Below are 12,805 nucleotides of genomic sequence, written 5' to 3' on the forward strand. Positions count from 1 at the left end.
TTAGGTTAATCATGTTTACATTATGGTTTTCAATTGTAATTATCTTTTATTTTTTTGTCTGGCTATTGATTACGAAATAAAGAGCCTCTTGATGAAAGTGAAAGAGGAGAGTGAAAAAGTTGGCTTAAAACTCAACACTCAGAAAACTAAGATCATGGCACCTGGTCCCATCACTTCATGGCAAATAGATGGGGAAACAGTGGAAACAGTGACAGACTTTATTTTGGGGGGCTCCAAAATCACAGCAGATGGTGACTGCAGCCATGAAATTGAAAGACGCTTGCTCCTTGCAAGAAAAGTTATGACCAACCTAGACAGCTTATTTAAAAGCAGAGACAGTACTCTGCCAACAAAGGGCCATCTAGTCAAAGCTATGGTTTTTCCAGTAGTCATGTATGGATGTGAGAGTTGGACTATAAAGAAAGCTGAGCGTCGAAGAATTGATATTTTTGAACTGTGGTGTTGGAGAAGACTCTTGAGAGTTCCTTGGACTGCAAGGAGATCCAACCAATCCATCCTAAAGGAAATCAGTCCTGAATGTTCACTGGAAGGACTGATGCTGAAGCTGAAACCCCAATATTTTGGCCACCTCATGTGCGAAGAACTGACTCATTTGAAAAGACCCTGATGCTGCGAAAGATTGAAGACAGGAGGAGAAGGGGATGACAGAGGATGAGGTGATTGGATGGCATCACCGACTCGATGGACATGAGTTTGAGTAAGCTCCGGGAGCTGATGATGGACAGGGAAGTCTGGTGTGCTGCAGTACATGGGGTTGCAAAGAGGTGGACATGACTGAGCGACTGAACTGAACTGAACTGATTATGAAAACTGATAAACCACTTTTACTATTGTGATTATGTAACTATTACTCACTTAACACCATTGTATCGTGATCTGTCAACAGAAAAATAATAGAATTCTGTATCACTAAAACTACCATTTAATAGAAAAACCTGTAATCACTTTTTAAAATCCAGATGCATATCAGAATTATCTTGGAGTTTTTTGAAAAATATAAATGCCCAGATATTGCTTTTTTCGTCCAGAACTCCAGATATGTTTCTAATGAGCAGCCATGTTTAAAAACAACTGGACTATATGATGATCTTTTACTTTTATCTAGTTTGTTTCACTTTTTCTATTTCATATTCAGTGCTCCCACTTCATGTAGTTTATGTTTTCAATTTCTCTATCTCTTGATGTTCTTTCTCAAAACTTTCTCATGTGTAGTAGAAAAGCTCTTGTACACACATATATATAAACAGTATATATAATATATATATCTTAGAAAATGTATGAATTTTTGCCTAACTAAAATTTTATGACATTTTGACTCCACTTGTTTGACTTAGTATGAATAAAATGCTAGATTTCTAATTTTAAGAAAATAGATATGCAACAAGCAACAAAGATTTACTGTATATCACAGGGAACCATAGTCAACATTTTGTAATAACCTATAATGGAAAATAATCTGAAAAATAATATGTATGTATATGTATAACTGAATCACCTTGCTTTGCACCTGAAACACTGTAAATCAACTATATTTCAATAAAATATATATATTATGAAATGATAAATTTTTTAAAAAGACCAAGTCATTTAAAAGGGAAGTAAAATTAGACTGACTTCTGACTTTTCAAAAGCAACACCATGCCAGAAGCTAATGATACTCACACAAGTATCTTGCTAAGATGTCAACATTATCTAAGCTATTTACAATTCCAATAGCCTTTTTTTAAAGAGATGGAGAAAATGGTTTTATTTCCAAATGATGCAGCTTTTATTTATAAAGGCCACACATGTGTATCAGCATAAAATAACTCAGAGAATATTATTCACATGAATCCTTCCCGAGGAGTGTTCTATGACTCAGGGTCATTCTAAATCTAGCCCAGTGCTAGTTTGTGTACAATGCATGAGCCATAGAAAAGGTATAAAATATCCATGAGCCCAAATTTATACAAATAAATGAGCAATAAATAACTGGGGAGATGAGACAAACCTCCTATGAAGAATTCCAGATTAATTTAGATAGATACTCTTCTCTTCTCCCATTAAAATGCACTTAGTAAGTTGCTTCCAGAAAGTATAAGGTGGAAGGGGATGGGGAAGGGAATCAGTTTACAGTGGCAAAAGCTGCAAACAGCTCCTGGCCAGAGAATCAGAGTCAGCATCATCAGTGGTAAGTCATGTTGATAGCATTTTCCCCTGATGTGATATGAGGAGAAAGGTGCTTTACCTCCGTGATGGTTGTTGTTTGTTTCAGTCACTAAGCCGTGTCCAACTCTTTGTAACCCCATGGACTGCAGCATGCCATGCTTCCCTGTCCTTCACTGTCTCCTGGAGTTCACTCAAATTCACGTCCATTGAGTCGGTGATGCCATCCAACCATCTCATCCTCTTGTCGCCCCCTTCTCTTCCTGCCCTCAATCTTTCCCAGCATCAGAGTCTTTTCTAACATGTCAGCTCTTCAAATCAGCTGGCCAATGTATTGGAGCTTCAGCTTCAGCATTAGTCCTTCCAATGAATATTCAGGGTTAATTTCCTTTAGGATTGACTAGTTTGATATCCCTCTGTGGTCATCCTCCCACAAACCCATAATTCTACTAACCATGAGGAAAACATCAGGCAAACCCAAACTGCTGGCCATTCATCAGAAAACCTGGGAAGTCCTTCTCAAAACTATCAAGTTAATCAAGGACCAGAAAGTCTAAGAAACTGTCACAACCCAGGGGAGGCTAAGGAGACATAATAACTAACTGTGATATCCAGGTTTGAATACTGGAACAGAAAAAGGACATTGGGTTTAAATTGGTGAAATGCAAGTAAAGTGTCAAGTTTAGTTAATAGCAATGTACCAATGTTGATTTCTTAGTTGTGACAAACGTATCATGGTGATATAAAATGTTAACAATAGGGAAATTGAGTCAAGAACATACAAGAATTCTACTATTTTTGAAACATTTGTGTTAGGCTAAAACTATTCTTCATTTCTTTTTGGTAGTATGGCAATTAAAAAAATATTTTTATTGGAATATAGTTGATTTACAAGGTTGTTTTAGTTTCAGGTGTATAGCAAAATGAATCACTTATACATATATTTGCTCTTTTTAAAGATTCTTTTCCCAGATAGGCCATTACAGAGTATTGAATAGAGTTTCCTATGATATACAGTAGGTCCTTATTAATTATCTATTTTACATAGTAGTGCATATATATCCCGGAGAAGGCAATGGCAACCCACTCCAGTACTCTTGCCTGGAATCTCCCATGGACAGAGGAGCCTGGTAGGCTGCAGTCTATGGGGTCGCTAAGAGTCGGACACGACTGAGCAACTTCACTTTCACTTTTCACTTTCATGCATTGGAGAAGGAAATGGCAACCCACTCCAGTGTTCTTGCCTGGAGAATCCCAGGGACGGGGGAGCCTGGTGGGCTGCCATCTGTGGGGTCGCACAGAGTCAGACACGACTGAAGCGACTTGGCAGCAGCAGCAGCAGCATATATATCCATCCCAGTCTCCCAATTTATCCCTCCCCTCACCTTACCCCTTGGTAACCATTAAATTTGTTTCTACATCTGCAACTCTCTTTCTGTGCTAAAACTATTCTTTAAAAGCTTATTGTTTTAAAAAGACAATCTTAAGGTGTATTATGGACTAAATCTTGGTATCTCTCCAAAAAAATCATGTATTGAAACCGTAACCCTCAATGCGTCTATTTGGACATCAGGCCTGTGAGGAGATGCTAAAGGTTAACAGGCCATAAGGGAGGGGCCCTAATCTGAGAGGGCTGGTGCCCTTATAAGAAGAAGAGACACCAGGGCTCTCTCTCTCTCCCCCTTGTAGGCACACAGGGAGAAGGTGGCTGTCCACAAGTCAGGACGAGAGTCCACACCAGGAACCAAACCTACCAGACCTTAATCTCAGAGTTACAACCTCTAGAAATGTGAGAAAATAAATTTCTGTTGTTTAACTCACCCATTCTGTGGTGCTTTGTTATAGCAGCCTCAGCAGGCTAATACAAGGTGCATGATTATATGCACACAAGTTGTCTGCACAGGAGGCAGTAGAACACTACAGAGAGGGACAATCCAATTATGACTTCATGATGCTACTGTACAGAGCAGCCTGTGAAATATTTTCCAAAAAGTAGAAACTGAATCACATCTAAGTTTATCAGAGAATCATGTGAAAGACAACATGAGGATGCAATCAGAATCTCCATTCTCTGAGAAACTATACAGGATAAATGACCTGGTTTCTTGAATAAAGAAATCACAAAGGAAAAATTAGGGAGAGAATCTATAGATTTTAAAATACCTCTCTGCCACGTGCAACATATAGACCTGGGCAGGATCCTGATATTAACAAACTATGATAAAACAGTGATGACAATACATAAATATTTGATGATATAACGGAATTGTCATTTATGTTTTTTAAAAGTCATATTTTAGAGATGTAAACCAAAGTACTTATAACTAAAGTGATGCAGTGTTTGCAATTCATTTCAAAATTATCTAATGGGGGAGAGGGTCTCCTAGGATCTGAGTAGAGTTATAGATGAAGCAAGATTGGTCATAAATTAATAATTGTTGAAGTTAGTTGTTGGGTATATGGGGATTCGTTTTTTCTGTTTTTGTATACTTTTGAAATTTTCCATAAAGCAAACTTTAAAAAAGAAAAGCAGTATGTACAACATATTTTTTAACTTACATAAGTTTCTATATATGACCTCCCCTTCTAGCCAAGATGGAAAAAAACAGGGGCCATATATATCTCACTCCTGAAACAAATACACACACACGTACATGCCCCATCACCACTACCAACAACAGCAACAATGACAATATTAGGAAACTGTACCTCAGGCAACAAAAGACAGTGATCTCTGAGGTATGGGAAACAAATGCTTTGAGCCACACTATTGACACAGCTTACGGCTCTGAGAAAGTTTCTGTGGCAGAGGAGAGGGGACTGAGAACAGCCTCGCAGCTTCCTAATGGAGGAAATGGAGCTAAGAGTCAAGAGAGACCAGGTGGCTAGAGCTTTTGGACAGAGTGCCACCCAGGAGGGATCTTCACAGGCCCAGCGATCTGCAGAGGGATCCCTTGGGTGCTCAGCTGAGTACGGATCATCTCTAGGATGAGGTCATTACCATGTAAACAAACAGAAAAGAAGAAAAAAAATGAAACATCATTGTCAAGGGTCAAGAAAAAGCATTTGACAAAATCCAACATCTATTTCTGATAAAAGTTCTCAGCAAATAATAGAAAAGAACTTCCTCAACCTACCAAACGTTGTCTACAAAAAGCCCATAGCTGATGTCATATATAAGGATGCCATGTGTAAGGATGCTGTCCCCAGAAGATTAGGAACAAATCAAGGAGGGCTGCTCTCACCAGTCCCATTCAACACTGTACTGAAAGTTCTGGCAAGTACAGTCAGGCAAGAAAAAGAAGTCAAAGGCATCAGGAGTAAAAAGTAAATGGTTTCTATTATTAGACATAACCATCTATGTAGAAAATCTGATGGAATTTGCAGAAAAACTATGAGAACTAATAAGTGATTTCATAAAAGTGAAAGGATACAATATCAATATATAAAAATCAATCCCACTTCTATGTACTAGCGATAAACAATCTGAAATTGAAAAACAAGGGCAGGGCATTAAAAAGATGAAATACTAAGGGATAAATCTGACAGAAGATGTGAACAACCTGTTGTATTAGTTTTTTAGGGCTGCCAAAACAAATTTGGTGGCTTAACAATAACAGTAATTTGTTCTCTCCCAGTTCTGGAGGCCAGAAGTCTGAAATCAAAGTCTCAGCAGGGCCGTGCTCCTTCAAAAGCTCTAGGGGACCACACATGTAGACCCATGGTTGATTCATGTCAATGTATGGCAAAAACTACTACAATATTGTAAAGTAATTAGGCCCCAACTAAAATAAATAAATTTATTAAAAAAATAATAATAATAAAATAAAATAAAATATGAAAATCTATCATCTGGCAATAACTTGAATGGCATCATCTAAAACAGGTTTGAATTAACTGATGTAAGATTAGCTTAAATATTCTTTATTTAAATGCATCTTGCCTCCTGAAATAAATTAATTGTTGAAAATTCAAAAAAAAAAAAAAAAAGCTCTAGGGGAGGATCCTTCCTTTCTCTTTCAGCTTCTGCTGACTTCAGGCACCCTTCGGTGTGTCTTGGCTTGTAGCATTATCACTCCATCTTCATGTCACCTTCTCCTCCTCTCTTTCTATCCTCTACATGAGGACACTTGCCATTAAACTTAAGGCTCATCTGGATAATTTAGGATGACCTCCTCATCTCAAGACTTTTAACTACATCTACAAAGACCTTTTTACTAAATAAAGTCACACTCTCAGGCTCTGGAGATTAGGACGTGGACATATCTTGAAGGCTGGGGGTGGGGAGGGCAATGATTTAATTCACTACACTTGTTCACTGAAAACTACAAAATATTGGCAAGAGAAACCTACACCTAATTAAGACAAGTTACACCTCTCCATGAGTCAGAGGACTCAAGATTGCTAAAATGTAACTTCCCTCTAGGTTCTATGCAATCCTACCCAAAATCCAACCAGGCTGTTCTTGTAGAAATTAACAAATAGATTCTAAAATTTAGAACTTCCTGGCAGGCCAATGGTTGGGACTCAGCCTCCATCGCAGGGAGCATGGGTTCAATTCCAGGGAACTAAGATCTTGCAGGCTGTGCAGTGCAGCAAAAAACAAAACAAAACAAAAAAACCATAAAATTTATATGGAAAGGCAAAGGACCTCAAACAACCAAGACAACTTTGAAAAAGAACTAAATTGGCAAGCTAACACTACCTGATTTCAAGATTATTATAAAGCTACACTAATCAACCAGACATGGAACAACAGACTGGTTCCAAATTGGGAAAGGAGTATGTCAAGGCTGTATATTATCACCATGCTTATTTAACTTCTATCCAGAGTACATATGTGAAATGCCAGGCTGGATGAAGCACAAGCTGGAATAAAGATTGCCGGCAGAAATATCAATAACCTCAGATACGCAGATGACACCACCCTTATGGCAGAAAGTGAAGAGGAATTAAAGAGTCTCTTGATGAAAGTGAAAAAGGACAGAGAAAAAGCTGGCTTACAACTCAACATTCAAAACACTAAGATCATGGCATCCGGTCCCATTACTCCATGGTAAATAGATGGAGAAACAATAGAAACAGTGACGGACTTTATTTTCTTGGATTCCAAAATCACTGCAGATAGTGACTGCAGCCATGAAATTAAAAGACGCTTGCTCTTTGGAAGAAAAGATATGACCAACCTAGACAGCATATTAAAAAGCAGAGATATTACTCTGCCAACAAAGGTCCATCTAGTCAAAGCTATGATTTTTCCAGTAGTCATGTATGCATGTAAGAGTTGGATCATAAAGAAAGCTGAGCACCAAAGAATAGATGCTTTTGAACTGTATTGTTGGAGAAGACTCTTGAAAGTCCCTTGGCCTGCAAGGAGATCAAATCAGTCAATCCTAAAGGAAATCAGTCCTGAATATTCATTGGAAGGACTGATGCTGAAGCTGAAGCTCCAATACTTTGGCCGCCTGAGGCGAAGAACTGACTCATTGGAAAAGACTCTGATTCTGGGAAAGATTGAAGGCAGGAGGAGAAGAGGACAACAGAAGATGAGATAGTTGGATTGCATAACCAACTCGATGGACATGAGTTTGAGCAACCTCCGGGAGTTGGTGATGGACAGGGAAGCCTAGCGTGCTGCAGTCTGTGGGGTCACAAAGAGTCGGACATGACTAAGTGACTGAACTGAATTGACACTAATCAAAACTGTGATATTTTGTACAAATAGATCAATGGAGCAGAAAAAGTCCAGAAACAGACACGCATATATATGAACACCTGATTTTTTACAAAAGTGAAAAGGCTATTGGAGTAAGGATAGTCTGCCCACAGTTGGTGCTGGGACAATTTGGATATTTGGATATTTACATGAAATATCCAATTTGTATATTTACATGAAGAAAAGTGCTTGGATCCATATCTTGCACCATCTACAAAAATCAGCTTTTAAATGTAAAATCTAAAACTGTAAACTTTGTAGGAGAAAGTATACGTTATATAAGGTAAGCCAGAGATTTAGATATGACACCAAGAGTGTTACTGCGAAAGGGCTGGCTGCCTGACCTGCATGGAAGCCAATACTATGATACAGACTTTTGAGAAAAGAAGGAACTTTATTGAAAGGTCACCAGGTAAGGAGATAGGAGGCAGGGCTCAAATCTGTCTCTGCATCCAGGGTTTCAGGTGAAATTTAAGGGGTGAGCTGATTGACAAGTCTTGGATCAGTCCGTATATTGTGATCAGCTGCTGGAAACTGGAATTTCCTTACTGAAGGACTGCTCACTTCATAAAGGGCTCCAGGACTGCTCACTTCATAAAGGGCTCCATTGGCAGCATTTCTATTCTTTGAGTTTTCTAGATTGAAGATTCTTGGTTCTGGGGTCATTTGGGAGACACGCATCTTGCAAATGCGCAGTGTTGTCTCTGTAAAGTAGCTCCAGGTTTGATTAATCAACTTGTTTTAAGGAAGAAAAATCTGTTTAAACTGGTCAGTGTTTAAAACTTCTGCTGTTCAGAAACACTGTTAAGAAAATGAAAAGACAAGCCATAGACTAGGAGAGAATTTTGCAAGACATATAACTGATAAAGGGCTTGAATCCAGACTATATAAAACTTCTCAGAATTCAACAATAAGACAAAAGAAAAAAACAGCCTACATTTTTTAAAGTGCAAAAGATTTGTATACAACACCAAAGATACAACGTTGACAGAGAAGCACAAAAGGAGATGCTAAGCATTATTAGTCAGAGGAATGCAAATGAAAGCCACAATGAGACATCACTTCACATCTTTCAAAATGGTTAAAATGAAAAAGACTGACCATACTAAGTGCTGGTGTGGATGTCAGGAAACAGGAACCCTCCTGCACTGCTAGTGGGGACATAAAATGGTACACACTTTTGAAAACAGTTTAGCAATACCTTAAACAGTTAAACATGCACCTACTATGTGATCCAACCATTACATTCCTAGGCATTTACCCAAGAGGAAAAAAATGTATATGTCCCTACTAAGACTTGTACATCAGTGCTCATATCAGCTATATTTGGAATATCCCCAAACTGGAAACAACACAAATGTCTGTGAGTGGGTATGCGGATAACTAAATTTTGATTTATCTGCACATGGAATGCCATGAAGCAATAAAAAGGAATGAACCATTGAAACAGCAACAGAAATGAAAAAAAAAGAAACAGGAATGAATCTCAGCCTAATTGTACTGAGCGGAAGTCAACCCTCCCCCCACAAAAATACATATTGTATATAACTCTAGAAAATGGAAAAGTAATCTATAGTGCCTGGAAACAAATGTGTGGTTATCTGGGGTAGGGGATGGCAAGAAGGGAGGAGTCACAAAGGAGTACAAGGCAACTTTGGGGGAGATGGATATGGTCAATACATTGGTTGTCATATTGGTTTCATGTCAGAACCTATCAAACTATACACTTTAAATACTATATGTCGATTGTACCTCAATAAAGTTGTTAAGATAAAATAAAAATGTGTAGATGAGGAAAGAAAACATTTTGGAAAGGAGAACATTAAATGTTCACAATGGTTTTCTCTGCGAGGGGATTGAAATGGGTGGTTACTGTGAAAGGGGACTGGGGCTTTAAGTGCATTATTTGAAAATTTTTTTTAACACAAATAGGCCCACATATTAACTGTGTTATTTTTTAAAGTTAAAAAAATGGCTGACACACAAGTGAGCTCTGGTGTTTGTTGACTCAATCCTCAGAGAACCTTTATGAGCTTTAATATTTTTACAGTGGGAATTTTGTTTTTACAATCTAAAATACCTTTAAATGAATTGAAATGTATTTCTTATTTTAAATATTATTTTCCCTGAGAATTTCTGAAGGACTGAGTTTGAAAAAATCTGCTTTTTAACAGATGTCTTATGTTCTCTCCTCAGTATTTTTCGAGACTCTGACTAATGCATGAAATTTTTTGGCCACCACCCTCAGAACACAACCTCTGTTACCAGATGTTTGTCTTCCTGCTCTCTATATTTGAAGGATTCCGAGAAGACTTAGCCATTACAGCCGCATAATGATTTTTTTCAACAATTAAAAATTTTGACAACCACAATATCCACAGACTAATTAAATTGAGGCATAGAAACCTCAGTTTAATTAAAGAGCTTCAGAAAAGGTTCAGCCTGTTGCTTCCTGCGATGGCACTGATGGTGTGCCCGGGAGTCATCACCCCAGGAATTCTGATAGACAGAGACTCCTGGCTGCTGCCCAGGGACTATGAGTCATGAAGAAACTCTGTATAAAATAAACCTTCAGGCAAATGAGAAATGGTCCTTTAGAAAGTACTGTGTCTGAGCCACAGAGCAGAAAGTTGAATTAAATATGGGACTATCTAAATTCTTTCTCTCTGGCATCATCCATTCAATCCTCACTTAAGCACTTTCAGGTCTCCCATCCCCTTCTTAGGAACTGGGGATGCACAGCTGGCTCCCATCTAGGCAGCCAGGTGGCCCTGGAGTACATGGAGCCCTGGACCCAAATTCCCTTGGGAAGAAGGAGAGGCTCCCAGGCTGGGGAGGATACTTGAATGTGGCCTACAGAAAGTAGGGGGATGAGAATTCTGGACAAAGACACAATCATGGAACGGCTTCTGGCCTTTTGTTCTGAGACCAAATCACTCTGTGCCTGGATTGTAGGAGAGGCTGGAGGAGAGAGAAAGCTAGAGATGGTTTTGGTGCCAATTTTCAAGGGGCTCCCTCCTTTTCCACTCTTTTAAATCCATATTCCTTGGTGTTGACTCCAAGTCCCTACATCCTCCCAGAGCTGATGAAATATCTGATTGAGGTTGTTCTGGGCCCCAAGATTTTGCTGAGGTTCACGGATCATTTGGAGCTGAGATGTTGAATATTTCCCAGGCCTGGGACCTCTTCTCCCCCTGGCCCACTAGGCTTGTGGCCTAGGTGCCTTCAGCAAGGCTGGAACACATACATATTTTCTCCTCTGAATACAGAATTGTGTCCTGGAGGCTGGCACCTCCCAAGCAGCCGGAGATTGAGCTACCTTCCAAGATAAGTGTGTAGACGGCTGTGCACGCTGTCTGCTCCCCTAGAAATCCTGACAAAGAGGGCTCCAGGAGTTCAGAGACCTGTCTTCTGATTTGGGATCTGCTCTTGACCCTGAGGAAATCACTTTTCTTTGACCCTTTGTCTGACACTGGCTAAGGAGATGGCTTATGCAGAAACTCTTGCAACACACAAGAGAAGGTGAAAAAAGAACTGCGACCCTCTCCAGGGCAGCCATGGGGGGCGGTCTGATGAGGAAGAGGGTCGATCGTCTCCTGAAGCTGTCTCTGGCACAGAACACTGACGGGATGACCAGGAAGAAATGGGGACCTCCAGGATCTGTTCCTCCCCCAGCTCCAAAAACCAGGCTTGTCTGGAGAAGCCCCTTCCTGAACTCTCCCCCAGTGCCTGACCTCACATTTTGTTCCTTCTCAGCCCATCCCAGCAGGACCAGCCACCCCGGCTCAGACACCTCCCCCAAGAAGGCTGTCACTCCAATAGTTGCTTATTTTAAATTCAGGTTTATTATTAATATATATGGAGCTTCCCTAGTGGCTCAGTGGTAAAGAATCCACCTGCAATGCAGGAGACGTGGGTTCAATCCCTGGGTCGGGAAGATCCCCTGGAGAAGGAAATGGCAACCTACTCCAGTACTCTTGCCTAGAGAATCCCATGGACAGAGGAGCCTGACAGGCTGTACAGTCCATGGGGTAGCAAAAGAATTGGACACAACTCAGTGTTAGTGTTAGATATAATTAATATATAGTCAAAGTCTCTGCTTTTCATGTTCTTGTTGTTGTTCAAGAGTTGTGTCCAACTCTTTGTGACCCCATGGACTGCAGCACGCCAGGCTTCCCTGTCCTTCAGCATTTCGCAGAGCTTGTTCAAACTCATGTCCACTGAGTTGGTGATGCCACCGAATCATCTCATTCTCTGTCACTCTCTTCTCCTCCTGTCCTCAATCTTCCCCAGCATCAGGGTCTTTTCCAATGAGTGGGCTCTTTGCATAGATGGCCAATGTATTGGAGCTTCAGCTTCAGCATCAATCCTTCCAACGAATATTCAGTGTAGATTTCCTTTAGGATTGACTAGTTTCATCTCCTTGCAGTCCCAGGGACTCTCAAGTGTCTTCAACAATACAGTTCAAAAGCATCAATTCTTCAGCACTCTGCCTTCCTTACGGTCCAACTCTCAGCTACACACTCGACCACTGGAAAAACCATAGCTTTGACCATATGGACCTTTGGCAGCAAAGTGATGTCTCTGCTTTTTAATACATTGTCTAGGTTTTTCATAGCTTGTCTTCCAGGGAGCAAGTGTCTTTTAATTTCATGGCTGCAGTCACTATCCACAGTGATTTTTGGAGCTCAAGAATATGAAATCTGTCACTGTTTCCCTTGTTTCTCCATCTATTTGCTATTAACTGATGGGACTGGATGCCATGATCTTCGTTTTTTGAATGTTGAGTTTTGAGCCAGCTTTCTCACTCTCCTCTTTCACCTTCAAGAGGCTCTTTAGTTACTCTTTTCTTTCTGCCATAAGGATGCTGTCACCTGCATATCTGAGGTTATTGATATTTCTCCTGGCAATCTTGATTCCAGC

Source organism: Giraffa tippelskirchi, chromosome 1 (genome assembly GCF_054371585.1).
Source record: "Giraffa tippelskirchi isolate mGirTip1 chromosome 1, T2T-mGirTip1v1.2.pri, whole genome shotgun sequence".
Classification (NCBI taxonomy): domain Eukaryota; kingdom Metazoa; phylum Chordata; class Mammalia; order Artiodactyla; family Giraffidae; genus Giraffa; species Giraffa tippelskirchi.